The 27,933-nt window shown below is 40.9% G+C and overlaps 1 long non-coding RNA gene across 1 annotated transcript in view; it reads right to left on the bottom strand.

Moving 5' to 3' along the window:
- LOC137164216 (uncharacterized) overlaps positions 1–26,641 on the bottom strand; it is a 46,006-nt gene extending 19,365 nt beyond the window's left edge. The window contains exons 1-2 of the long non-coding RNA XR_010922970.1: positions 26,571–26,641; positions 5,602–5,654 (exon numbers count right to left, since the gene is read on the bottom strand). This is a non-coding gene — a long non-coding RNA (uncharacterized lncRNA). The remainder of the gene's footprint in view (positions 1–5,601; positions 5,655–26,570) is intronic.
- Between the last annotated feature and the right edge of the window lie 1,292 nt (positions 26,642–27,933).

Below are 27,933 nucleotides of genomic sequence, written 5' to 3' on the forward strand. Positions count from 1 at the left end.
AAAGATAAGACTGAGGGGGGACATGATAACAGTTTTCTAGTACATAAAATGTTGTTACAAGGAGGAAGGAGATCAATCGTTCTCGTTAACCTCGGAGGATTGGACAAGAAGCAATGGACTTAAATTGCAGCAAGGGCGGTTTAGGCTGGATATTAGGAAAACCTTCCTAACTGTCAGGGTAGTTAAGCACTGGAATAAATTACCTAGGGAGGTTGTGGAATCTCTGCCATTGGAGATTTTTAAGAGCAGGTTAGACAAACACCTGTCAGGGATGGTCTAGATAATACTTAGTCCTGCCATGAGTGCAGGGGACTTGACTAGATGACCTCTCAAAGTCCCTTCCAGTCCTGCGATTCTGATTTTTGACAGATTGTCACTCCCCCTCTTCTTCTGTGAACTCAATCCTTCCTAAATAGGTTATAAACAGTGATTTTAACAGTCCAAAAATGTGAATCTTCCCACCAGTAATACCACCTAGATTGAATTTATTCACATAAATGAGCAATTTCAATTCCTATTGAAGGACTCTAAACTATCTAAACTCCTACATGCCACAAGAGACCACAACTCTGATACCCTTGACTCTTCCAACAATATTGTAAATCTGTCCAGCTATACACTCAACCCAGCAGAAGAATCCGTCTTATCTCGGGGACTATCTTTCTGTCCTACCACCTCCACGTACATGATACAATTCTACGGTGACCTGGAATCCTACTTTCACCGCCTCCGACTCAAGGAATATTTCCACCACACCAATGAACAACACACTAACCCAGAGATCCCTTCCTACCAATGCTACAAGAAAAAGAATTCTGCGTGGACTCCTCCTGATGGTCGAAACAACAGACTAGACTTTTACATAGAGTGTTTCCACTGAGGTGCACAAGCTGAGATTGTTGACAAGCAACACCACTTACCCCATAACCTCAGCCATGCAGAACGCAACACCATCCACAGCCTCAATAACAACTCTGACATCATAATCAAAGAGGCAGACAAAGGAGGTGCCATTCTCATCATGAATAGGTCGGATTACGAACAGGAGGTTGCCAAACAACTCTCAAACACCACATTCTACAAGCCACTACTGTCCAATCCCACTGAGGAATACCAAAAGAAACGAAAACATGTACTTAAAAAACTCCCTAAAGAAACACAGGAACAAATCTACACAGACACATCCCTTGAGCCCCAACCAGGGTTATTCTATCTGCTACCCAAGATCCACAAACTTGGGAATCCTGGATGCCCTATCATCTCAAGCATTGGCACTCTCACAGCTGGACTGTCAGGCTATATGGACTCTCTCCTCAGGTCCTATGCCACCAGCACTCCTAGCTATCTTCGTGATACCACTGACTTCCTGAGAAAACTACAATCCATCGGTGATCTCCCAGAAAACACCATCCTAGCCACTATGGATGTAGAAGCTCTCTACACCAACATTCCACACAAAGATGGACTTCAAGCGTTAGGAACATTTTCCCTGATGATGTTATGTCACAACTGGCAGCTGAACTTTGTGACTTTGTCCTGACCCACAACTATTTCAGATTTGGAGTCAATCTATACCTCCAAGTCAGTGGCACAGCTATGGGCACCTGCATGGCCCCACAGTATGCCAACATTTTTATGGCTGACCTAGAACAACACTTCCTCAAAACTCGTCCCCAAGCACCTCTTCTTTACATTGATGACATTTTCATCATCGGGACCCACGGGAAAGAGTCCCTCGAAGAATTCCACCGGGATTTCAATAATTTCCACCCCACTATCAACCTCAGCCTGGACCAGTCCACACAAGAAATCCACTTCCTGGACACTACAATACAAATAAAGGATGGTCACATTAATCCCACCCTATACTGAAAACCAGCTGACTGCAATACGTATCTTCATGCCTCCAGCTTCCACCTTGGACACATTACACGATCCATTGTCTACAGCCAAGCCTTAAGATACAACCAGATTTGCTCCAATCCCTCAGACAGAGACAAACACCTACAGGATCTCTATGAAACATTCTTAAAACTACAATACCAACCTGGAGAGGTGAAGAAACAAATTGACAGAGCCAGACAGGTACCCAGAAGTCACCTACTACAGGACAGACCCAACAAAGAAAACAACAGAACATCACTGGTCATCACCTACAGTCCCCAGTTAAAATATCTCCAACACATCATTAAAGATCTACAACCTATCCTAGCGATGATCCGTCTCTCGCTCAGGCTGTGGGAGGCAGATTTATCCTTGCTTATAGCCCCCCAACCTGAAGCAAATACTCACCAGCAACCGTACACCATACAAGATGAACACTAACCCAGGAACATACCCCTGCAACAAACCCCATTGCCAGCTCTGCCCACACATTGACTCTAGTGACACAATCACAGGTCCTAACCACATCAGCCTCACCATAAGGAGCTCATTCACCTGCACATCTACTAATGTTATATATCCATCATGTGCCAGCAATGCCCCTCTGCCATGTACATTGGACAAACAGGACTGTCACTACACAAAAGGATAAATGGACACAAATCAGACATAAAAAATAATAACATCCATAAACCAGTCGGAGAACACTTCAACCTCCCAGGACATTCTGTCTCTGACCTGAAAGTTGCTATTCTCTCACAAAAAAACTTCAAAAACAGACTTCAAAGAGAAACTGCTGAGCTTGAAATCATCTGCAAACTTGAGACAATCAAACTGGGTCTGAATCGGGATTTGGAATGGTTATCTCATTACAAGAAGTAATTACCTCTGATCACCCATTCTCACCTCCTATTCAATGGTTGTAATTAGACCTCAAGTACCCTGCCTTCATCCACCTCCCTCATTGTTGTCACTGCCCTTGGATATGTATACGTTGCCTCCTATATATGTTGCCCCCAGTATGATTTCTATTACTTGCATCTGAGGAAGTGGGTTGGAGCCCATGAAAGCTTACACCTGCTGAAATTAAATTTGTTAGTCTTTAAAGTGCTAGAGAACTCTCGTTGTTTTTTCAATTCCTATTGTTTATTACCAAGGCTCCCAGCATTGGGGTATAGGCAATTAAAAAAATTATTCTCTTCATTTCCCTTGGACTTGATTAATTTTGTTCTTTGACATCTTGATTTTATACTAAATGAATATTCATTTCTCCCCCCTTTTCACACTTCATTTTTGCGGTTTACTTAATGCCCTCCTAATCTAGCCAGCCTATCCCTGAGAGGATTGGTTCTCCTGTGACTGAGATGGAAGCAATCAAACTAAGTAGCCCTCTCTCCCCATAGCAGCCCTCCCTCCCCATAGCAGCCCTCTCTCCCCATAGCAGATTGGCCAATGTACCACAAAACCAAAACCTTCCACCTTAAACTATTTACCCAGCCAGCAGTTCACATCCAGAATCTTGTCTTCCTTTACTCATTGGACAGGAAACATTTCTGAGATTGCTTGGGCATTCTCTCCTTCAGCCCCAATAGAGTTCTCTGAAGCTGTCTATAAACTGTGAGGTAGCAAGTGAAGCAATGTTGTTAGGCTAATATGCACCATCACCAGTGGAGCCTTGCTCACTGATTTCAGAAGCCTATCCAATCTTGCAGTCACATCTTGTGTCATGGCTCTGGGAAGACAGCACATCATCCTGGTGTCTGCCTGTCCCTTGCAGAATGTGTTTCCATTATTCTTAGCACACAACCCCCAACAAAGATTATCTATCTTCTTTGGATGGTTGGAGATCTCTTGATAGGCATGATTGACAGTCTTGTGGGTTGGGTTGAACAGCCATTCTCAGGTATGCTCTTTACAGCCCTCTGTTTCATTCGACCAGCTATATCTTCAGAAACAACTTCTGCCATTTCCATATAGAATCTGAAAATGACTGGATATTTCTAGCTGTATGGAATTCCTCCTGGTCCCTTTCTCTCTGATGAGCACAGTCTGCTCATTTTCATCTGCTTCCAGTCATGTAGAATGCTAGCTGGTCCTTTTGCCTCTAGGGGTTATGAGATGCCAAGTCTCATCTCTCTGGTTTCCTCTTTCTCTGGTTCCTTGATCACCAGTACCTTTCGTTCTTGAATCTAGGGTGGTGATGCTTCCTGAATTTGGTTACCCAAGTACTCTTTGACCTCACTGATGATCTGCGGTGTCAGTACTTGTCCTTCCAAACCACAAATCTTTTCTTCCAGCATAACCACCAGCTTGCACTTCATAACCAGGAAGTCTCTTCTGGCTTCAAGCAGGAAAGAAACCTTTTCAGGTCACAAGCATGGTTACAATGCTATTGAAAGTAGAATTGTACCAAGGCAGAAAGCATCTCACATACTCCTCAAAAATCCCATTTGCTGCTCCTGATCATCTGCTCAGGCGTCTGCCAAGCAACTGACTTCTGCACTAAGCCTTACTATTTAGCTCCACCCACTTGCTAACAGGGATGGGTTAACCACTCAAAGAGTTCAAGCACTGGGCTGATCACAGATCAAGGGTCCCAGCCATATGTGCCTCACAGAGACACACAAAAGACAGACCAGTCTCACCTAGTCCGTACGAGGACCGCAACACCCAGACACATGACCCTCACAGAGAGCAAACAAAACAAACAAACAGACCAAACACACAACTCACTGAGACCCTCTATCTCCAAGCACAAGATCGGCAGCTATCATCTCCCAAACTCCCCCATTTGCCTCTCTTTGCACCTTGGCAAGCTAAGAACATTGATTTCTATATGGGTAAATGTAAGGTCATATACAACTAGGTAAAAAGAATGTAAGCCTTGCTTACAGGATGGAGGATTCTATCCTGGGAAGCAGTGACTCTGAAAGAGAATTGGGGACTATGATGGATAATCAGCTGAACACAGGCACACAGTGCAATGCTTGGCTGAAAGGGATAATGCAATCCTTGGATGTCTCAACAAGGGAATATGAAGCAGGAGCAGGGAGGTTATGTAACCTTGGTATTGGCACTGCTGAAATACTTTGTCCACACTACTGGTGTCCACACTACAAGAAAAGTTGGAGAGGGTTCAGAGAAGAGTCATGTGAATAAATAAAGGGTTGAAAAACATGACTTATCATGACAGACTCAAGGCATTCAATCTATTTAACTCAGAGAAAAGAAGGTTAAGGGATGATTAGATCACAGTCTACACAGATACATAGTCTGTGTATCTACCTGGGGAAGAGCAACTTGATAATACAGGGCTCCTCAATCTAACAGACAAAGGTATAAGAAAATTCAATGACTGGAAGTTGAAGCTAGACAAAATCAGACTAGAAATAAGAAGCATATTTTTAACAATGAGGGTAATTAACCTTTGAAACAATTTACCATCACTGGAAATTCTTAAATCAGGATTGGATGTTTTTCTAAAAGATATACCCTTCAACCATAGCTGTTTGGCTTGAAGCAGGAATTAGTTCAGGAAAGTTTTATGGCCTGTGTTATGCAGAAAGTCAGACTAGATGATCACTTCTGTCCTTAAAATCTATGAATTTGTCTCTAGTTTCAGGGTTATTTGGACCAATGCTTCTTAATCTTTTCCATACTGTCATCCCATGTTACCACAGAAAAAAATATTTCAGAACCTCCCTCATGTCTACTCACCAAAAAAGAGAGGATGATCATGCTCCCCAGATTGAGAACCTCTGAGTTAGTATCTGAAACAAGTCAGTGTAGTGAACAAACATTTTTATAGAATAAATAAGAAGCATACCAAGTTACAAGGAAAGGTTCAGACTTTTCTTTAGAATAAACATCTGGTGTAACTCTTGTGGCACCTGATGTACAGTCTATGTTTTGGATTAACATTTAAATTGTCATTACCTTTTCCTACAGTCTGCATTTATGAAGAAAACACATTTTCTACACAGCAATTTTCAACAATGGGATTAGGTATTACTGGCAGACAACATAGTTCAAAATGATATTCCAAGCTATATGATGAATGAAACAGTTGTTACTCTGCTCTGCCTCTTTCTAACAGGAGGACAAAAAAATTCTTATGCTCAATGGTAAAAAAAAAACAAAAAAAAACCTTAGAAGGCAATCTACCTTAGTGAGATACAAAATTTACATGAAAAATGGATGTAACTAGAGTATTTACATTCTTTAGTCATTAAAGAGAAAGAGGGCGCTTACTGACCTATTTTTCTAAACAACAAATTGAAAATCCTCTATGATAAAATCTCTCTGCACTGCGATTTCCACTTCTGTCAGATACTACAGGAAAATGGCATATCTACCTATGCAGTGACTGATTTGTGTTCTTTGCAATTTAGATACTCAGCCTCTTTTTCAACTCTATATGTCTATTACATTTGCTACAAATTGTATTAAGTGAGCATGTGTTTGGGGAGACCAGAATTACAGCCTAGAAAGCCAGATAGCCCAGGGAGATTGTGTTTCTCTACCCAAATGTTTAGAACTAGGGCTGTCTGGGTTGAATTTGGAGCTATTCAGAATCTGAAGCCAGGGTAGATTTGCTGAGTCTAGGTTTGATTCTTGCTGCTGTAAAAGGCTCTGAAGCCATATATGATGTCATTTACGCAAGTGTTATAATATTGTTAACTCCACTGATTTAAAATATGTATATTATATTGTATATTATACATAGTTGAAGCACTGGAATTACACCACCATAACACTTGAGTGAGTGAAATCAGAATTGGCTCAAAAGCCTTTGACAGTGGAAGGAATAATATAACATTTAATGATATTCAAGGATGTAGTGAGGAAGAATCAAGATAATACTTCTATTAACTTAGCTAGGGGCAGGGTTTTGCAGTATATCTTGAGTGATACAGAATACATGTTCCACTTAACACTCAGATCAAATTCGCTACGACTTTTTTTCTGAAATTTGGTGCCACTGATTTTCCATATTATAATAACCACATGCAGCTCAATTCTCAAACTACTCTGGAAAGATGAAGGGGTGAGTCAAACCTGTTGATACAGGAAGTTTAGTTATTAATACCGAATGCTTACATTATTAAGCTATCCCATCCAGCAATAAGATTAAGGTAATTAATCTGAACAGTAACACATGGAAAAATAGCAGCTTGTACACTGCCTAGGAAGTTCATTTAGGATGTGTGATGGTTCAACATGTGTTCTGACAGAAATCAGTTGTCCAGTTTATGAGAATGACTACTGCAGAAAATATCAATGCCAAGAGGGAAAAAATTAGTGAAAGCTGCTTGAAACATCAAGATGCAGTAAGCAGGACAGAGCTACTGATGAGTGAGCTCAGGGGATACAGTATGGAGATCTCAGGGCTGAGTGAAGTGTCGTGGTCAGGAAAGGATAATAAAAAGACTGGAACATACACCATCTGGTATAACAGAAGGGAGGATGGGAAACATCAACAGGGAGTTAGAATTGCTAGGAAAAGCCAGACGGTGAAAGCATTGATTAAGATTATTTTCTTGATTAGGTGGTACCCTTTGATTTATCTGCTGGTGAAGGAAGAGCAACTAAAATTGCTGTGCAAGAATGGTGTCTACTTGGGAGCTGAAACAATCTGAACCTAGGAGTTGCAGAAATTCGGCACATAAAGCTGGTAGAAAGGGTCAAGCAGAAGCAGAGGTCACTCATGGATAAGGGAATGCTTCACATTCCAGGGCAGAAGAAACTGTTACAATTTGTGGCAGCGTAATGAGTCACATCTCTCTAAAGGAGGAAGCAGGATGTGTGGGGACACTGAGGACCTGTGGGGAAAGACATGAAAGCAGCAACATCGTATGAGACAGGAGGAGAAATTCTGGAAAAAAAGAGGAAGTATAAATGATCACTTAGGGGGAAAAAAAAAAGACCAGGGGCCAGAAAAGCAACTGGTGTAAACTTGTGTAGCTTCATGACTTTAATCTATTCCTGTTTGCACCAGCTGAGGATCTGGCCTGTTATTGAGGTGGGGCTGAATGGTGGAGGAGTGAATGCAATATTAGTGAATCAGAGTAGAGGCAAAGGGACTGCTAAACAATAGACCCAAAACCAATAAAGGATAAGTGTGAGTAGGAGCAGTGCAAAGACCATCCTTATTACAGTAACTTCAGTACCTACCTAACGGAATGGTGCCACCAGTTGCAGATGAGAAGCCAAGAAAGAAAGACAAGGAATTCTGAGAAAGGAGTTGGAGAGCACACTATTACTGGTATCAAACTATCAGTGGGTAACATGAGAACAATATGACACTAAAGGAGACAGCGAAGCAGCCAAAAAAAGAAAAGGCACTAGAAGAGTGGCAAGGAGATATAGAAAAGGACACCACAAAGAAAACCACAAGGTCTGCTTAAAATAAGATGCTGAGAGAGTATATTTGTAAAGCTCAGGGGGTGTAAGCGGTATAGTGGGACCGGTGGACTCCCTCCTGCTTCCCTCCTGCTTCCCGCCTGACACTAAAGTTGTGTGAAAAAAATCTTGCTGTCCCAAATTCTGGAGAAAAAAAAAAAACCCAAACAAAGCATGCCTTTGGTGCTTTAAAATAAACAAGCAAAATGCTTTTTTGTGTTCTAAGCTCAGCTTGTTTCTCAAAACAGAAGACGTTTTATATAACTAGAAAACTACAATGTAAAGAAAATCCTGGTTTTTGCATGTGACTAGTCGGAAAATGAAAAATGATAAATTTCCTCAGCTTTACCCACCAATACACACCTCCACCCATTTTTTCACAGCTCACAAATCTCATCAGCAGATTCTGACCAACTTCCATTTTCTCTAGTTAAATTGACTACAGGTTAAATATAACATACATAGGGTAAGTACATTGCAAACTACAATATATAGTCAGATACACTAATGCAACGGAATAGACTGGTATAAATTCACATCCTTTTTCCTTTGATCTAGCTGAATAGGAAAAGCACCAAATATTAAAAGTATTACATTCTGCTATTCAATAAAGTTGTGCTGAATAGAATTATCACCTTGAAATTACAGGGTAAAACTCCCTATACAAAAACAGATTAAAGACAAATTAGACTGTGGGCCAGGTCACTATGATTGTTAATTAGTGATAATGGAAATACAATTAGCATAATGAGTTCCAATTACTGTGTATGGAGAAATATGAGCATACTGCTTTCATAAATCTTGGTTCCAGGAAAAATAAAATGCATCTGGTTTAACAAAGCATGCCCTTCTCCTCTGCACAAAGCTTCCTGGTAAATATCTTTTTATGAAGCTAAACCTTTCTTCTGATGGGTTCTGATTCGGAAAAAAATGCGACAGAATGGATTACCCTGTCTGATAGCTGAGCAGTTTTGTATTAGCTTGGCTTCTGTTTTAAGCTTCCTAGAAAATCTTACCATCTGTTTCCTCAATCCTGGGTTAAACAACAGAAGACAAAATCATAGACCATTACATCAAATGTACTTATTGTCTTTGAAATATCTAGGGTTTTTTTTGCCCCCTTTCCTCCTTTTCTGCTTCTGATAAGCTGTGAAATTGGAAAGCCAATTATATTCACATATTTACGCAATTCTGAACAGCTTTTCAAAACTCAGTGCAAAAATGAGTTGATGAAAAACAACAGCTTTACAAATAGCAGCAGCAGAAGCATGTCTGATGGTTACTTAATGAAGATTTTTTTACAGAGTCGCTCACCATGGTGCAGATATTTATTTCCATACCAGCCTGACGTCTTTGCTAGAGTAGGAACAAACTGGCTAGTTCTCATGTATAATCCACTTGCCTAACTTTAAAGAACATTGTAGGATTATAAATACCTTCCAGGGTTGTGTGTTTGGGCTCCAGGAGAACTCAAATAAAGTCCAAAAGAGCAGTATGCTTATAAACCTGAATACATGACACTACTCGAGTTCCTGTAGAACCCAAAATTTTGACTGCTGGCTGGCCTACTCTGTCTCATGACTGAATGAAGTTGGGAACAGCCTTTTCATCTGGTTCTGGGGCAACAGGTCTATGAGCCCAAGAACAGAAAGATGAAGGCTAGCCATGTGTAAGGACTGTAGTTTTGGTTGTGTATGATTTTAAGTGGGTTTCCAAGTCCTTTCTATTTGCACTTGACCTTCAGCCTTATACTAGAGGGGAAAGCAGGAAGAGAGAGAAAGAGAGTTAGAACTACCCTGAGTGATTAACAGAAGGGAAGGTAGGGATTGCTCAGTCAGTCATCCAGAACTGCTTGTGATATTGGGGTACATTAGATTCATCCTGGGAGGTATAAGGGTGATAATAGGAATTGTAAGTAGAAGAAAATAATGAATGGTTCAACAATAGATGAACTTTTTTGACATCTGGTAAACAGCAGCTAATACACGTAAATTTGTTTATTTGCACCATGTGGATTACATGTGTTTGTCTAAATGTAAAGGGAATTCTCCTCTCTCATGATGATGATGATACTTACCATTTAGACAGCACAATCAGGCCATGCCGCATTTGGGGGATGGGAAGACCCAGAACATAGATGCACTGTAATTCAACCATGAAAATACCATGATAACAACCATTTGCACTGTATTTTCAGCCCCATAAAGACTATGGCCACACATGCTAATGGTTATTTGGCAGAGAATTCAGGGCAGAGCATTGAGAACGGATAGCAGCCTGCTCTGGACATTCAGCTTGTTGGGGTTGGTTGTGGCCTATCTCTACCTGCAGCTACTCAATGGGACTGTGTGAATTCTGCTCCGGGACAGTGTGGAGAAGAATCCTATTGGTGGTGAGACTGTTGCCTTAATAGCTGCTACCTCTTTCATAGCTTGAATAAAGCTGTTTTCATAGACAGTTATGTACTCTGCAAGTCCACTTTGCCCTCTGTCTTCTGTTCGTATTGGGTACTTCGGCAAAACAAGTGGGCAGAACTAGCATGGAATCTCTCTCTGTTCATGGGAAAGTGTAGGCAAAACACTGGAAGAGAGTCTTACTAACATACACCACCCACAAGAAAGCCAGGTCTGGTCCTTTGGTCCAACCTGTCCACAGAATTACACCACGACTGGGCAGGGGGAGATCAGAAATACCTTTCTCACTGGGAGTAATGTTGGCACCATCACTTCTATGACCCTGCTGTCACCACCCTTTCTGCTTCAGACACATTCCCTTTGCCCTGTGACAAATATTGGGTTTGATCTTCCAACCCTTACTTATGTAAACAGACCTTCCTCTTGTGAGTAGCTCCATCATCTTCATGTAAATTCATTTGCAAGATTAAGAAATGCAGGACTGGGCTATAATTATTACCTCAGTGTTTATTCCTAATGGGAAACACTGTGTGGTATCAACCCTTTAACTATTGCTACCATTATTATTATTATTAGAAAGTAGTAGTTGGAGTTCTAAAGAAGATCATTGGGCTAGGCTCATAATAAGAGACTGTTCCTGCCCCAGAGAGTTTACAATCTAAATATACAAGCCAAACAAAGGTGGGCTGGGAGGGAAGAGAGACAGAGAAACAGCTCTAGCTTTTGGAAACGATGCTTAGAAGAATTTCTTCCTGAGCCCTGAGAATGTTATATCAGCATTTATTTTTTTCACCTCAACAAGTATAGAAATACCCAGGGTGAAGTTAAAATAATTTCTGTCAGCTCTAGACCCCCCTAAACTATGTAGGAAAACATCACAAAGATAGGGGCAAAAGTGATCGTGACTAGCACGAGGATAGACAAGGTAATAGGTTCCTAGGTGAACTACTACCACCAAATCCAGCTTAACATCAGTCTGGCTAATGGCCAATACTAGTTTTCCTCTAGTCCAAAGTCCAACCATAATTGAAACTGCAACAATAAAACATTTTTAAGCCTTTCAAAAACTGGCTACTATTATTTGCTCAAATATTAGATGACAGCTATACTTCTCAAAACTTTCTCCAGAGTATAAACACCTTGACGATGCTGTCTGGCTCTGTGATACTGTCATAGGGTTTACAGTCTCTTCACTAAGACTAAACAAGTAATGGAGCCGCATTGGGCCAAGAAAGCCCTACCTCTCAGCAACTGCAGGGCATGCTCCAGATGGAGGGCCTGCTTAATAGGGGACTCTGACAGGAAAACAGGGGGAGAGTGAAGGAGAGTGTGGATGCAGGCATTCAGCCAGCCAAGCTGGCTGACTGTAGCTTCTGGGACAGAGGGAGCTACACGGGAAGAATCTGGACTGTGGGTGAAGCCCAACCAGGAGGTCCAGAGCCTAAACCCCATTTCTCCCCCTGATTCTCCCTGAGAAGGGGTAGCAAGTGGACACTGGAAAGCCAGCTGGGAAGACCCAGTTGAGACCGTGGGAGCAATCCTCTGCTGAGAGGGAAGATGAGTGCCACAGCCATGCCCCAAACTGAAGAGAAAATAGGGGGAGGTAGGAAGTGCCTAGGGAAGGCTGGTCTGTTGTACCAGCTAGAGGGATCGAGACTCTCCTTACCTCTTCCCTTTTGGGCCCTGGGCTGGGACCTAGTAGAGAGGGAAGGCCAAGACCCCATTACCATTTTCCACCTTCCTTTGCCAGACTGGAGGAACCTGAGGAGCAACAGGGGACAGTGGACTTTAACTCAGTTGCTAGGCCATCAGATTGCCTAGTAACACCATCCCAGCACTCTGAAGACCGCTGAGCCCTGGCATAAGGGGTGAGAGCCAGTCCTGGTTTCTCCTTCTGAACTCCCTGTCCCAGTCTCCCAAGAGACAAGAACACTAGACTGGAGTGAGACTTGGGACTGGCTAGATGAAGAGAATGGGACTGGGAAGAGGAGCTAGGGTGGAAAAGAGGCAGGACTGAGACAGGGACAGGTTTGAGGGGACAGGGAAGAAGTGTTCAAGTTTGGGGGGAACAGGAAAAGAGAGTCTATACCCACTAAAGCACACACCCCTCCAGAGCCTGGACTGGAGCCTAAGATTATTGAGACTCACTATTCCTGGGCTGTCAGCAAATACCTGTGAAACCCACTGGGAAAGTGTTTGTCTCAGCCCCATCCAGTCCACGCAGTGGATGACAGCCTACTATTGCCGTCAGTTACTCTATTAGCTCAAGAGGCAGAGAGGTCTGTACAGTGGATCTGAAGGTTCCAACCCTGCTGACGAACCATGTGGGTATCAATATGATGCCACATGATGGAATATCTGTTTTTTCAGTTTGCTTTTTTGAAAACCTAGGAAATTATACACACACACACACACACACATGACCAAAAGAACCCAGTGAACTAAGAGAGCTTGATTAAGGCAAGAGTCCTGTGGAAAAAACAGAATGTGTTCATGTAATTAAATACTGTATTATAATACATACACACAAAGAGGCTGAATTAATTTTGCCCAGACAACTTTAATTCTTGCATTTCCTAACATTTGAGTGCTTGTCTTAGGAATCATTATAATTTTGTTTTTAAACAGTTTTTTGAGCATAATTATTTATAATTTGTAATATGGTAGCACTTAGAGTCTCCATCCAAGGATGCTCTAGGCACTATGTCTATTTGTAGTAGGAGACAGTCCCTGCAATAACAAACTCACAATATAAATAGACATCTGAGGCAAAAGGCGGGAAGGAAAATGGAGGCACATAGGGGTGAAAAAACGTCTGTAAGATTACATCCAGCAGGTCAGTCCTGAGTCCCAGTCTTGAGCCTTATCCACAGGAGTGCAATGCAACTAAGGTAACAACAGCTGGTTTGCTGAAAGCAACCAAAAACTAGCAGTGTTTGGTTGTGGTGGTGGAATAGTTCCTCCTCATGTGGCAATTTGTTACTGTGGTTGAGCTGAAGAGTTTAGTGGGACAAAATGAAAATGAGTCCCTGAGTTAGCCTAACACTAATACTGACAGCAGCACGACTTCCAGTGGTCCATATTCTGCTCTAAGTTATTCTGGTGTAAATCCAGAAACTCCATGTTACTCTGGATTTATAGCACTGTAACTAAGAGCAGAATTCAGTCAAATATTTCCATGACCCAAATGATCTCAATCAAAAAACTAATCCTATGGCAAGGAATACATACAGTCATCACTTCCAAGAACAACTTTCAAATAGCCCATCTCCTTGTGGTTGAACTGCCCATCTCCTTGTGGTTAAACTGAAGAAGAACTCTGTGCAAGCTCAAAAGTTTGTGTCTCACCAATAGAAGTTGAGAAGTTGGACCAATAAAAGATATTACCTCACGCACCTTGCATCTCTTCATGTGCAATATTCATTGTTGCTTAGTATAGTAAGTAATGCCATAAGTCCATAGAGGTCCAATTTAAATCTAAAATTATTAGAGGAATTTGTTTGACTAACCCACCAGTAACAGAGATAGAAATAAGACATTTTGATACAAATGATTCTAAATTGCATTCATTACAGTTCTTTTGAGTATAAACTGTCTGCTTTTGTCACTTTGTAGAAATTAAAGCCAACCATAAAATATTTTAAAAGCCCTCGACAAATACAAGCGTTAGACCTCCACCCCTCATCTCCTTCACATGCTGTTCAATTTAGTACATGTGTCAATGAATACTTACCATTCCCTGAATAGCAGTTCCCCCTTAAGTATGTTTAAGTACTGATAAATTGCATTGATCTATTCTGAGACTGGGTGGAACCTGTGCTATTTGGCTTGTGATTGGTAAATGAACTTGGAATATTTCACCCATGCAGGTGAGATTACATCTTATTTAAACTGAATGGACAAGATCCTTTGTTGCACCCTGTAAATCTGATAGATACTGTTAACCTTTTCAGCTAGCTCCTATGGGTAATCGTCGTAGAATAGTGATTCTCTATTGTAATCGCTGAGACTCAAATCACCCAACATAACTATGTACACGCTGTTGGAATCTATGAAATCGGCAGGTTGGCTACAAAAGCACCTTTTCCCAAACTGCTTTCTGATTTATGTTGAGCTGTCAGGAAGCTTATGGTAGTACTGAACTCTGTTTAGAACTTAAAAGACATGAAACTTGGCAGATACTGAACATAACTCAGATTTAGCTATTTCTTGTTTGTTTTTTCCTCTGCTGTATCTTCAAAAACAGATTAGCTAACACATTCAGGGGAATGGTGTAAGGGATAAACTAAGTGCACAGTTTGCACACAGCATCCTATGAGATGTCTTCTAGCCCTAAACTCCTAGATTCTGTGCTTCAGTGCTACATTTTTCAGCTGTGCCTTGATCTTTGATGACATAGTTTTAACTTAGTAATGTGCCCTCAGACTGCCTCAATATCTTAAAATTGCAATATTCACTAAAAGAAGGACTTGCCAGGCCCATCATGTCTTAGTAATTTGAGATACTTTTTCTATGGGCAACTGTGGTGTTATTTTCCAAATATAAATGAAACACAGATTATTAATGACTGCCCATCAGGCCCCATAATTTAATGCAGGGGGTTCAATAGAAAAGTAACCTGCCCAGCTCTATTATTGGGGAGAAGATGAAGAAAAGTTCAGAGTTTGGTGAAATTTCCATGACATATCTCCCTACTCTAACACACACACACCACTCCCCACATCTACCATAGCTAGTGTAAAAAACTCAAAAATTGCTGAAATGTTCCACCTTATAGAAACCACAGACTTCTAAATTATAGCTTTTGCATTCTTCAGTTTGGAACTTTATGGCATTTCATACTATTCTCTTGCAGTGAGCATTGTCTTTAAGGGACCTGAGCCTTCAAACACCTCTCCCATGCTTAATTTAATACCTGTAAGTAGTCTCACTGACCTCAAATACTCCGTGAGCTGGTTGTAGTTCTTTGATTCTTGGGCTGATTCTACATCAGCCCCAATCCCAGTACAGTTTTGAGAAGCCTAAGAGGAAGCATAGCCTAAACGAGGCCAGCTGCTAATGCATCTCAGGCAACTGCCTGCCTGCTGAGAGTAGTCAGTGCAGTAGTCCTCTAGCCCTTCCCTGTACTCAAGGATAGAGGCTGGTACAGGAGCACCAAAATACTACCTGAGTACTTTCTCACACTGGTGAGGTCCAGCCACTTCCAGCCCATTTGTACCATCAGTCTGGTGCAAGCTGGGCAGAGTAAGGCAGAGAATCTGGCCCAAGGTTTCTACCACAACATTAGCGTAGCTGTATTGACCCCTTGCTGTATTTTACATTCACAATTTCCTTGTTAAACGGTAGCAGCATGGAATGTGGCTGAGGTAATGTTGTATCAGAAAAACTTAAACTTTAATAATTTCCTGAAATTTAAGTCCTTGATTTCGCAACCCTAACACTGCATTCATTCTGTTTTTAGTATTGAATACGTTATTGTGTTAACTAGGTTGATTTAAATGACACAGGTATCAGTTTCCGTTCACAATCTATTGGCTGCACTGTGTATCAAGGCACTGAAGACTAAATTCTGCCCTTCCACCTCCTGCAGCCACATGGAAGGCTAAGGCTGGTCTATACATATATGTAAAGTCCACATAGGTACGGTGCTCAGGAGTGTGAAAAATTCACAAGCTGACCTAACCCCCAGTGCAGACATAGCAAGGTAAATGGAGCCATTATTCTGTTGACCTAGCTACCATAATTTGAGGAGGTAGATTAACTACATTGACAAAAAACTGCCTTCCATCACTGTAGGAAGTGTCTACACTATGCACTACAGCAACATAGCTGCAGCACAGCATAGTGCTACACTACCCATAGTGTAGACATGCCCTAAATCAGTGAAGAATTGATCCCACTACTATCAGTAATAATTTTATTACTTCCACTTATTTTGATCTTGTTTTTCCCTAAGTATTAGAAACCTGCTCAATGGAATAAGTATCTTTGGTGTCTCCCAGAATAAGGATTATGATTTGCTAATCTACCTCCTCCCCTTTATCCTAGCTTCCCTAAAACAGCCTTGTTCAGTCATTGTTTTTAGCATTTCAAGACTCTAGTGCAATACTGCTGCACTGCAGCCTCTATCTATGCTTACGTGGTATCTCTGATATAACTTGTGCCCTTGATACACTCTGATAGATCTATGCTGGTTTAGAACCGTGGGCAGTGTTCCCAGCAACAGAAAGGCCACTGGGTAAAAAGTAGTCACACTTTTACTTGCTCCACTTTGGGGATGCACAGAACCAATGCATTCCCCAGAGTAGCCAGTATTTGCTAGGAAGGAGCCTGGCATAAGCCATTGGGGACGCACTAACTGGCATTCCTTCAGCAGCCTCATATTAAGTCCCAGCTAAATGCCAAAGCTGTCCACCTTCACAGATAACCTGAGGGAAGCAGAAGCAGCAACAGTAACAGAACCTGCCCACCACAGTGCTGTGGGCATTGCTGGAACAGGAAGATATAACTTACACCTCTAAGTGCCAGTGCTAGTGACTCTTGCCCAGAGACTCCTACATCAGCTGAAAACTGTATTTTTATACTGCTTGCTTTTTATATCATGCAATATTGTTTATCTCTGTAGAACAGCCCTTTTATGTTTTGCTTTCATGATGTTATAGATGCACATCATAATATTGTAATGAAAGAAGCCATCCATGAGGTGCATTGCACCATGCTTAGATTATGTAAATATTTTTAATGATCTAGCAGGCAAATAACAAATTTAAGAGAAATATAATTATCTTTAAATCCCTTGCATTGTAAATGTTTGCTTTTAATCCTTCACATAACCTTATTAAAAATTTCAAGATGGATACATTCTCCCATTGAATCTGACAAACATCTGGTTTACAATAGAATCATGCGATGAAATTCCATCCAGAATACCATTTGTTCTTCAGTTTGTTTTCTCCCACTATCATTCATATCACAGAACTTCTGTGCTTTGTCTGGGACATCAGACAGTACAACAATATTTTTTATTAGAAATAATGCATGGTTCTCTCTTTTATAGAATTTAAATTTGCTATCTCAGGTTATGTGTAGTCAATTATATTGACAGTCTCCCTTGTGAGATCTGCTGACACTTGGGTTTAATTGTAGTGAACTTTGAATTCCCATCTTAAGGTCAGTTATTAACTATTGATGGATTCTCCTTTTCTCCACATAATGCTAAAGTATTCATACTAACCAAGATAGATGGGAATGGCGAAGAATTTTTTCAGAGCCATAGCTGTATGAGATATCTTATACTCCTCTTGTGACAAAGCAAAAGCACTTGTCTAAAGGTAGTGATCATTCACACTCAGAAAGAAAATGGAGCAACACAACAACACACCACTGACTCCCTCCTTATGTTTTTCATACTGTATTACTTTTCCAGAAACAAAGTCCCATATGGTACTCATTAGAAAAGAAACATTTCCTTGGGCAACAACCTTGGATACCAACCTTGAAAGCAAATGGAGTCAGTAGGCAAAAGAACGACCCAGTGTGCAAACACACTAGCAAGTTACGCTGATAAACAACTGTGGTGTTTTGGGTTTCCCAGAAGGAAAAAATGTGCCCCTCAGAGATTTATAAACACATACATAATAAATGGGAGGCTGAAGTTTAAACTGTTATGAAGCATTCTCTACTCTGCTTCTGAGGTCCTCTGTGATTTAAAGAGCTGACATTTACTGTGTGCAAGCCTATTATTCAGAATGACTGTTTGTGTATAGACAATATTTTAAAATGGCTTGCTGTAGATGAAAAATTCTTATTAAGTCAGAAAAACAGTTTAAGTAGGTAACACTCTCCCAGTTTTGATGGCTATAAGTCTCACTGCCTTGCCATATGAAAAGTGCAGGAGATGGAAAAGCCTATATACGCCATTCTCCCTCTGCCATCTTAGCAAACAGGAGAACTGGGTTTGAACCCACTGCTTCATGGTCATGGGAGCACAGCTAGATTTCAGTGAATCTCTGGTGCAAGGTCAGTAAATTGTGGACTTCAGCAAAAGCACTAGGAATGACCACACATACCAGCAGATAGCTAAAAAGCTGGCAGCTCTGCAGATTTTCCAGACAGGTGATCAGTGCAGATAGTATATTAAGAAGCTGAAGAGCGAGTCCCAGAAAACCAGGGACAAGAACCACACCTTGGGCAACTCGCCAACGCCATGTCCATTTTATGACTTTGACAAGGTTCTGGTTCTGATGATCTGGTCAGCAGGGGTGGTGCCTATTGTCTCCTGAATGAAGCATGGGGACCAATGGGAGCCCACAGCAGGCTCCAGTAAGGAGCGTGAAGTGACTCTTTTAATGAAACCAGTCCCAGAGCAGGCTGTGGATCAGGATCAAGAGCAAATTCTCAGTCCCTATCATCCTAGTAACCCTTCTCTGCACCTGTTCCAATTTGAATTAATCTTTCTTAAACATGGGAGACCAGAACTGCACCCAGTATTCCAGATGAGGTCTCACCAGCACCTTGTATAATGGTACTAACACCTCCCTATCTCTACTGGAAATACCTTGTCTGATGCATCCAAGGACCCCATTAACTTTTTCCTAGCCACATCACATTGGTGGTTCATAGTCATCCTGTGATCAATACACCCAGGTCCTTCTCCTCCTCTGTCACTTCCTACTGATGCATCCCCAGCAGAAATTCTTTGTTATTAATCCTTAAATGCATGACCTTGCACTTTCCACTATTAAATTTCATCCTATTTCTATTATTCCAGTTTACAAGGTCATCTAGATATTCCTCTTTGATATCCCAATCCTTCTCTGTATTGGCAATACCTCCCAACTTTGTGTCATCCGCAAACTTTATTAGCACTTTCCCACTTTTTGTGCCAAGGTTTCCCAATCATTTCTCCAAAGCACGAGCGGGGTGTTTGTTTTTTCTCAGCACTGTGCTGGGTATGGACTGGAAGAAAGCTGCATATTTTCGTGTATTTGTGTGTAGCAATAACAACGTAAGCCACAAATGAGCTAACACAGCATCATGTTAATTCCCTCACGTATTTTGACCTAATCCTGGCTGCTGATAGCTGAAAAATTTTCCTGAAGCGGGAACTCCAGATAGTTAATCACATTGTGGGGAAGAGCATATTTTTCAGGACCCCAGGATAGCCAAATAGTCCACTCCACTCACCAATATGTTGTTCGGTCACTATACACATGAATACTTCAGTTGCATATACTGCAGGTTTCCCTCCAGCAGCTTGGAATAATCTCTCTCTCTGACAATAGGGCACCACAAGAATAGTTATGTCTTACAAAATAGGAAAGGCCTGAAATGACAGAAAAGTCTTTTGCAGCAAGGGCACCATATGCACCCGCACCCTTCTCCATATGGCAATTAGTTATGATTTTTTTTTAAAGAAAAGTTTATCATTTTAAACTTACCATTGTCTCTGCACTTCTGTCACGGGATTAACAAGGCTGTGTTCAGAGACAGTGCATGGACTGAAGCATCCCCTTCACAATATGTGTTGGTTCACTTTAGAAATGTTATATTTTATGCCCTTGAGAGTCCACAATAATTAATTCTGGGCTCCTCCACTGAGCTTGTTTAGACAATAATCCTGTTTCTTGCCCTTTTTCAGGACTTCAACCTATACTGCCTGCTATTTTTCAGGAACTTGATCACTGGCCCAACGTACCTTCACAGACCATTCCAAAAGGAAATGTTTCCGCAATGAAGTTATGGTCAATGTTCTTGAAATGGCCGACCAGCAGGTCCAGTACTGGAAGAAGAGGAATGAGCAACTATAACTAGCACATGCTGACAGACAGGAGGAAGGGCTGCGGCTCGTCACCCAGGTGGAGGACAGGGTTTCAGCGGGAGAGGAGGCACTTGCAAAGTTCCTGGAATAGGATCAGAGGCTAAGGGGGAGGACAGAGCCCAACAGAAAGAACAGTTTTGTTAATGCCTGTCCATAGTGGTTGCAAGAGCACCAGCTCCTGCTGCCTCCCCTACACCACAGCATGATCACCCTGCAACATAGCTTCAGTCCAGCAGCAGCTTGGACGTTTCCATGTTGGGGCAGCCCATGCATTCAGGACACACGAGGGGCCAGGCAGGGCAACTAAATACCAGGCCACCTTCCTTTTTCTACCTCCCTCCAGTGGAAACCTCCACCTCCACTCCCTTGTTGCCAAGTAAGGGGAAAACGTGTAAAGACAGGAAACAAGTACGTGGGCCAGGAGGCATGCTGTGGTCTGGGGATTGTATTGGGCATTAACTGTTTCCCGCCCTTTTTTGTGTGTGTGGTTTTGTAATGGCAGCTGTCCTGCCCAAGACTGTCTGAGTGTTTTACTATTTTAAGATATATTCATAAATAAAGCATGTTTTCAAGGAATTTTACTGCTATCACTGCATCACATCATACAATCATGAAAGCCGAAAACACATCCAGGAGCAATTAAGCATTATTACGCCGATGGTATTCCTCTATTTAGCTAGGTACAGCAATTAACATTTCAATAGATTCTGCACTGGAGATCTAATCTGTCCTTCTGAGGTACTTATCCCACCCTCTTCACCATAGTAACTAAGCACCTCACAAACTTGAATATATTTTATTCTCACCATTCCTCCATGCAGTAGGGAATCACTATTATCCCCATTTTGTAAGAGACAAACGGCATCACCTTCTTACTTCTCCAGTTCTGCAGGAGTCCATGTGTTTCAGTTCTGTGGTTTCAGGTCATAGCTGGTGGCAGGGGTAGATTACAGCTGCCCCTTGACCCTCCAAAACTTTGGATTTGCTACAGACACCCATTCTGGGCCCCCACCCACCCACACAACCAATTTCATTATTCATCATGTCGTTCAGACTAACATTGCATGGCAATCAAGCCCACATCCCCCAAATGTGCCTCCTCCCCCAAAATATAATGAGCCACTTTCCTCCCATAAGCACATTCATACAGTTCCTATTCCTCCTCTTCCATTGGACCAGGTAAGTCCATAATATGAGAACACAAACCATCCCTGACTTCTGCTGCTCAAGTGCAACTACACTATCTGGCTGAGGGTACCAATCCAGTGTCCCCTCGCTGTCATTGGTCCATTCAGGTGGAAATGGCTCATCTTTGGCTTCACAAAGGTTGCGAAGAGCACAGCAAGTCACAGTAATGCAAACAGCATTGAAGACACTGGCATCCAAACAGGTTTGTAAACACCTCTGACGTGATTTTAATCTCCCCAAAGCACATTCAACAACCATTCTACACCAGCTGAGAGTGTAATTAAACCCTTTTTTTGGCCAGGGCCTCTAAAATCAGGGTACGATTTCATAAGCCAAGGCAAAAGGGAGCATGTAAGGTCCCATAAAATGACAATGGGGACTGTAACATCATTTATGCCAATGTCATTCAATGGCAATAGTGTCCCAACCTGTCCATAAATGTAGACACTCGAGCAGCAAAAAACTCTGGCTTTGTGGACTTTTCCTGTACAGCCCACATTGACATTCATAAATCTGCCTCTGTGGTTCACTAGTGCCTGCATAACAATGCAGTGGTACCCTTTGTGGTTTATGTACACATGTGCTCCTTGAGGAGGGCAAACTATGAGCACGAGTCCCATCCATGAACCCACCCATGAACAGTTAGGACACCCTATTCTCTCAAAGACAGCAGTTACCTCTGGAATATCTTTAATGCCTGCCACCTTGAAGTAAACCACATGCCTGATGGCCTCAGTTACCTTTGCCATCACTTTACCCACAGTCGACTTTCCAACCCCAAACTATAGCAGTCTGGGATAGCCAGCTTCCAAATGGTTATAACAACCATAGCAAGGATGACCTCATGTGTGTCTCTTTATGATGGAGGGTGGGGGCAAGATGCTCACAAAGCTCCAGAATAAGCTTTCTGCATGAAAAATTTCTGGATCCATGGTTGGTCATCCCAAGTCTGCATGAAGATGTGGTCCCACCAGTCTGTGTTTGTGGTCCTGTGGCAGAAGCAGCAGTCTACGTAGGAGGCATCAGTGGCTATACCAGTTATGCTGTGCAGCATCTGCCAGTGCAAGTCTGCTATGCCAGTATACTCCACTTCCTCTGCCTCCAGCTCCATCAGGAAATATATCAGGTATCTTTGGTGGAACAGAAAATGCTGCTGAAATGTCCATCAGTGCCTCATGGATGCTCTGCCAGTTTCCCAACACAGGAATGAAAGCGCAAGCAAGAGAACTTCATCTACAGGCAACTCTTCCATGCTTCTGGCTCCTGCAGCTGGGAGTGCTCAGACCAAAATGACTGCTTGTCAGGCTGTGCTGGCAGGCTGTTCAAACTTCCTGGAATGTGCAGAGTGGGCAATAAAGTTTTCCTACAGTGCACCATAGTCCTAGGGCTAGAGAGGCCGCATTTCAGGGGCGCACTAGGGACTCTGGGATATGGTGACGTTGGCTTGGGTCTGCACACTGCATTGTAGGTTCCAGAACCCTAGGTTCAAGCGCAGCTTAGAAAAGTCTTAATGTGGGTTTAAAATACAGTGTAGATGGTACAGTGTAGGATTCCCTAACACAGGACAGCTGACTCGAATCCCACTAACCCTGGGCTTACCTGAAGCATAGATATACCCTTAGCGTGAGGCAGGCTAGTGCAGGGTAGATTTATACTCCACTTTGCTGTGAGCTATGTGTTGATGAAGACAAGGCCTTAGAGTCTTGATTCTGTCCTTTAATAATAAATAATAATCCCTAGCTCTCCTATGGCACTTTTCATCAGTAGAGCTCAAAGTACTTTATTAAGGAGGCAAGTATCATTATCCAAGGCCCATAAGTGAAATCCACCTCCGTGTCAGGGCCAACGTGAGACCTACTCACCACTTACATCCCAGGTAAGACCTGAAGTGATTTTTTATTTTATTTTATTTTTTTAAAGAGAGAGAGGCCAAGGAATTACCAAATAACTATTTTAAATAGATAGCTGCCTACAGGATTGGCTACATCTTTAGAATATACAACTTATTCCACAAGACAAACCATCTGTAATTTACACTCATTATATTTCATTAAAATGCCCATGTATCTGGCTAAATGAACCTAGACTCATATTTTCAAAGTTGGTCTATGGGAGCCTTATTGAGAAAAGCATCCCTATTCAGGACAGCACTTAAGCACATACTTAATATCTCATTGACTTAATGTGCTTAAGTACTGTCCTGAATAGAGGAGTATAATTGAATGCCTTCGGTTTTTGGTGTTCAACTTTAAACACCTATAACCAGATTTTCAAAGGTACTGAGCATTACCTGCTTCCACTGATTTTTGATGGAGCAAGGTTGCTAGCACTTCTGAAAATCAGATCACAGGTATCTCAAGTCAGAAAACATGAGCCCTAATTTTGGTCAAACAACAGATCACTTTTGGAACTCTGTCACAAGTGCATCCAGACTCTGATATACACTCTTTGAAGATTATAGACATCCAGAAGGATCAACATTACAATACACAGCCTGCTGGCAACCCTCCTAAAGCTTATATTATTCCAAATTTTCCACAGTGGAGATATAAAGTCAAAATCAAAACGATGGACTACAGTTTTGTGAAGAGTACTAGGGCAAAATTCCAAATAATGACGAAGAAGAAAATTAGGAGCAATTGTTACTCTGAATAATTTTTTGCAGTTAATAGGTTAAAATGACTATTTAATATCAATAGCAGATCAAGAAATATTTAATATTTCATCTAACACATATGAAAATGAGAAAAAAAGCAGGCAAATGTCAAAAGATTTATCTTCACATCCGAGAATTTCAGATTAGAAATGGAAAAATATCTGTTTCTTTCCTCTATAAATCACACATATTCTGATATACAATATTTTTAAACACTTCATATGAAATATTAGTAATTCAAAACAGATTTAGCAGGTTTTAGGGATTTCCACTGAACAGATAATTTATGAGAACTTTTGGTTCTTAGCTTCATTGTAAATGTAAAATGGAATCTACTATTTGTGGATCAAGAAACAGTGTATTACCCAAACTTTGGCAGCCATTGCCATAAAACGCACAGCCCTCAATCATCTGGTTTAAGAGACTTTCCTAATTGTAGAGTCTGCATCGTAGCTATTTTTCCAGTTATGCCAAATTTATTTAAAACATAATATTACATGCCTAATTTATACTTTTTAATAATTTCTTCAAAGGTATCATATTTTTTAAAAATTAAAAATATGCAGTTATTGGTAGCTCTTCTAGCAAATGCTACTTTTTTTTAAATAGAAAAGTAAGTTTGACTTAAAAATGGAAAGTTGAAACTCTAAGAATCTAAGAACCTAATGCTGGGATCTCTTTTCCCCAGCTATTTACATGTATCTCTCTTAAATAGGAGTGATGCTCATATTGTGAAGTCAGACTATTCCTTGTGCCATACTACCATGGTTTTAAATACTCAAGCTACCATCCCCTCAATGTAAGAGAAAAGGATCTTCTAGCAGGTTGATTTCCATGAAGGGCCCTCAGCTTTGAAAACTACTTCCCACCACAGTCCTAAATAGTTGAGGTGTATTGACCGTCTTGGTACGTTGCAAGGTTTATCAGTTCCTTAGACTTTTGGGGAAGATGTGGCGAGATGGGGATTGATTTTTATGAGAGAAAGGGAATCTTTTTGGGTCCTGTCTTTGAGGGGGATGTTGAGGGGGATGTTGGGCTTGTTTGCTATTTGATTAACTGTTTCTTTTAGTCTATTGCAAAAGCACCTATAATGTGAGATAGGAACTTCTATATATATAATAAATAGTGAAATAAATTAATAAAATTCATTCAATTCGTAGTTTCACACTAGGAGTTAAGGGCCAGATCCAAACACTCCCATTAATTTTAGAGTCTGTTTGGTCGTGTTATAAATCTCTGTCCCATTGAAGTCAATGTCGAAACTCCTAATTATTTCATTGGGACCAGGACTAAGCCCTGTCAATAAGCACAGATGTGTCATCAGAAGTTGAATAAAATGAAATTCAAAGAATGCATATTTGGTAGAAGTATGTAAAAATAAGAAGTGTGCAGATAGAAAGAAAATCTGAAATCAACTGTCTGCAGCTCTTAAAAATGAGCTGGTTTCATGTTGGTAACCCTTTAAAATAATGGCCTAATCATTATTAATCCCTTTGATATTTAATGTAATAACATTAATCATGATGAACTCATCTGGTATTAATGTGAATCTCAGACATACTTCTTCACATACCTGCACATCATTTTGGGATTAGAACTTCACTATAAAATTTTTTCCCATCTCCTTCAAAAAGTGCTGAGAGCAGTTGTTTTGTGACATTGACAGAACTGTAGACAAGTTTGTTCATAAACTGATCACACTTGCCACTTCTACATGGCAATACTTTACATTTTCAAAAGCCTTGTGCTTACATTAATGAATCTGTCTTCAGATGTAGGTGATTACAGCACATTTCACAGAAGGGTGACTGAGGGAAACGTAGTCTGGCACTGGCAAAGATGGCATTAAAACTTCCTGCTCCCGACCTCAAATTCACTATGCCAGATCCTGCTGCCACCTGTTATGGGCCAGATGCACAGCTGGAGTAAACTGGTGTCACTCCATTGAAACTGATTTATACCAGCTGAGAATCTGGACCTCTAAGCAGCTTCCATTACTCAAAGATCACTAGAGAAAGATCATTTGTGAGTATCAAATAAAGAGGTAAGGCCTGAAGATGTCATATGAACACTAAAACAACCACTGGCATGGACTGCAAGTATTTTCTACTGTATCAACTTAGCAATACACAGGTGTTAGTCTAATGTTCCCTCATTTCCTCTCATCTTTCAGAGAGAAATAGCTTAAGATAGTAGCATTAATTACCTGAATATGGAGGGGATTTTCAGTCCATGGAGGGTGGCGATATCGAGAGAGGGTAGGCAAAGTTGACACCTAAGGGTAAACGGAGAATCAATTTACATTAGCGGGTAAATATGACAACATCTCTGAATCAAAGAAGTGTAGGCAATGTCTCCGCAGTTTCCAGTGATTATGTGTACCATTGGACTAACCACAGAACTTGTTACAGTGTTTTAATTATTACAGTGTAATTCATCTGACTGTATTGTCCCAGACAGATTGCACTTCCCATTCATACATGTACTATATTGGCTGACTTTCATTTGTTTCTGACTTGCTTGGCATCTTGTTAGTTAAGTCATTCTTTTAAAGCACAATATCCATTTAGCGCCTATCCTCTGAACTTTATTCATTCATTATTAACAGTGAAAGCCAAAGTACATGAGAGATGTTCAGTCCTATCGGCATTTCGGATGAAAGTAATGTCTCGGTATATTAGTGGTACACACAGCACTATCATACATAAAATGCTGCCCAGTCCTTCAACAAAGCAGCCGTATCCCAGAGTCTAATAGGATCACTTACTTCAAATGTGAAACTACCTTCTTTGAAATATTTGTTTAGATTTCATAAACATATGAAGGTTCTCAAACTCAAACAAAACCTCTAGCCTTCAGTCCAAGCTCTGACTCTAAAGAGCTTTCTGTTCAATCAGTCAGTGCCTGAATCCAGGATTTTTTTTTCCAGTTTCCTTTTTTTGATAAAAATAAACATCATCTGGTTTTGACTGTAGATAATGAATCATATTAAGCATTTTAAAAGCACTATTCTCTTTTTGAGACCTAATTTCAGACCTATTAACACTTTAATGTGAAACAGAAGCACATCATTTCATTAGGAAAAAAATAAGGCCCTTCTTGTACCATATGTTGTTTCTTCCTTTACAAAAAATGCTTTTGAAATCCTAGATTGAGCAGCATCAGAGCAGAATGTACATTTGGCACCAAGACATTGCATAGGTGAACAAACCTTACGTGAGGGGAATTAACTATTTATTTCATGCAATATTAGTTTTTTGGCAAGCCCTCCTTCACGTTCCTTGCAATAATAAATGATCCAGCTTTAAAAACCAACTACTGCAATGTAAAAGTGAAATCCTTTTGGTAAAAAATGTGAAATGTTAATACACCATCTCTACAGAATTGCCTTTGATTGCACCAAGAACAAACAACCGCTTCTTACAACTGATTCAGCAAATTATGTATTTATTAAATAGGTAAAACAAAATTATAGCTGTCCCTTTTCAATATTTAAATTCTAAAAAATGATAATGTCTTTAAAATACACAGAACATGAATGCAGGAGCTGGTGTGATAGGAGAGAATCT

The sequence above is a fragment of the Emydura macquarii genome, unplaced genomic scaffold, assembly GCF_026122565.2.
Source record: "Emydura macquarii macquarii isolate MOO-44397 ecotype Brisbane River unplaced genomic scaffold, CSIRO-AGI_Emac_v2 contig_2676, whole genome shotgun sequence".
In the NCBI taxonomy this organism is placed as follows: domain Eukaryota; kingdom Metazoa; phylum Chordata; order Testudines; family Chelidae; genus Emydura; species Emydura macquarii.